Genomic DNA, 2500 nt, shown 5'->3' on the forward strand with positions numbered 1-2500 from the left:
AGTATATCATCTACATATATCAGTACAATTAATTTAAAATTTCCAAAATTTTTCTTATATAAGCATGGTTCTGTTTTTAGTTGCGAGAAACCACAACCTAATAATTTTGCATTTAATTAACTATTCCAAGCTTTACCGCTTTGTTTTAGTCCATATATTGCCTTATTTAATTTTAAAATTTTATTTTTATTTAAATTCAAATTTGATAATCTTTTATAATATTCTGGTATATCCATATAAATTGTTTCTTGCAAGGATGCATTTAAATAAGCAGTTACAACATCAAATTGATATAATTTTAAATTCCATTTAGCTGAAATTGCTGCTAGTATTCTCATTGATTTCATTTTTGCTACAGGGGCATATGTTTCACTAAAATTAAAGCCTTTAATTTGAGAGTAGCCTTTAGCTACGAGTCTTGCTTTTCGTTTAATCAATTTTCCACTTTCATCAGTTTTTTCAGTGAAAACCCATTTGCAGCCTACAGGTTTCATATCATCTTTACGGTCAACAATAATCCATGTGTTATTTTTCTTATGGGATTCTAATTCACGTTTTATAGCATTTTCCCATTCATCTCTACATGGACTTTTTTCAATATCTAAAATGGTTTCTGAAACGTTTTCACAAGTAATTAAAATATCTTCATCTGGAGTTTCATAGTTTTCTTCGTTTTCTTCCCTTGCATTATCCTTTTTTATGTCTAAATTAGTTTTGTTTTGTCTATATACCTTTCTTGGTCTGCCTTTTGCACCAGTTTTTATTAATTTTGGACGACCTTTAGCTCTTATGCTAATTTAGCTCTTACATTTTCTTGCATTTTTTCCTTTTCTTCAAAATTTTCTGGCTGAATTTCTGAATTTTTTGATTTAATAACTTCTGATAGTTCACTATTTTTATTATCAATCTCATTTTCATCCTTTTCATTTATTTCTAAATTTTCATTTCCTCTTTCTAAAATTGTAAAATTTGTATTATTATCTGGTTCAGTTCCTAATTCATTTACAACAACAATATCTCTACTTTTAATTACACTACGATTATTTTTGTTCCAAAGTCTATACGTTTTCGAATTTTCATCATATCCCAATAAATAATGTGGAGTTGATCTTGCTTCTAACTTGCCTTTAGATGGTATTTTATTTAATACATAAGCTAAAGATCCAAAAGATTTAAAATAAACAATGTTTGGACTTCTTTTATTCCATAATTTATATGGTATATCTCCATTCAGACTGTCAGAAGGACAACGATTCCGAATATGGTTTGCTGTTGCTATAGCTTCAGCCCATAAATATTTTGGGAGTTCAGATTGAAGCAAAAGACATCTGGCCATATCTAAAAGTGTTCGATTCTTTCTTTCTGAAACTCCATTCTGTTGAGGAGAATAAACAGCAGTTGTTTCGTGTTTTATACCATGTTCTTTTAAAAAATTACAAAACTGAGAATTAACGTACTCTGTACCATTGTCCGTTCTGAGCCTTTTTATTTTTTCTCCAATATGCAATTCCACTTTTCTTTTAAAGTCTTTAAATTTATTTAAACTTTCCGATTTTTGTTTCATAAAGTAAATTTCTGTTTACCGGGTTGAATCGTCTGTAAAAGTTATAAAATATTTCGCACCCCCCATAGAAGTAATATTTAAAGGTCCACATACATCATTATGTATAAGTTCTAGAGGTTTTCTTTTATAATAATTATTATTAGATATAAATGGGCGTCTACATTGTTTGGCCTGTAGACATATCTCACAAGATGTGGGTGCTATATTATTTATTATATTTTCCTTAATTCCGAAGACCTTTTTGTTTTTAATAATTTTAATTAAAGATTTATAATTTAAGTGACCGTATCTGTAATGCCACAATTTAAGCAAATTTTCACTCTTAGCGAAATTCACCTCTTGATATTTGTCAAAATAAATTTCATATAAATCATCTACTCTTATTGCTTTTAAAACGACCTGATTTAATTTGTTCACTACTACAGCTTTATCCGCAAAAAATTTGACGATGAAACCGTTTTTAGTTATCTTGCTTACTGATAATAAATTTTTTCTGACTTTCGGCACATACAACACATCGTTTAAATTTATAATTTGATTGTCATTAGCTTTTAATTTAATAGTTCCGTAACTCTGTATTTCTACTACAGCATCACTTGCAAGATTGATTTTAGAATTACGATTATTATTTAACGTTTGAAACATACTTTTATCTTTACAGACGTGTGATGATGCACCAGCATCTAATACCCATTTATCATTAAATTTTTCCACATAAAAAATATTCTCATTTTCAGATGCGATATCACTCTCCAAATTATTTTTGGTTTCAATATTGAAAACAGATTCAATGGCAATTCTAAATCCTTCATACTGTTCCGGCAAACTATATAATAAAAGCACTGACAGCAAATCATCGTCAACAATCATATCAATTGATTTCAATTTATCTACAAGATCTAAAAATTTACATAAGTGCTCGTTTACCGAATTATT

Source organism: Condylostylus longicornis, unplaced genomic scaffold (genome assembly GCF_029603195.1).
Source record: "Condylostylus longicornis isolate FDR11 unplaced genomic scaffold, ASM2960319v2 ptg000066l, whole genome shotgun sequence".
In the NCBI taxonomy this organism is placed as follows: Eukaryota; Metazoa; Arthropoda; class Insecta; order Diptera; family Dolichopodidae; genus Condylostylus; species Condylostylus longicornis.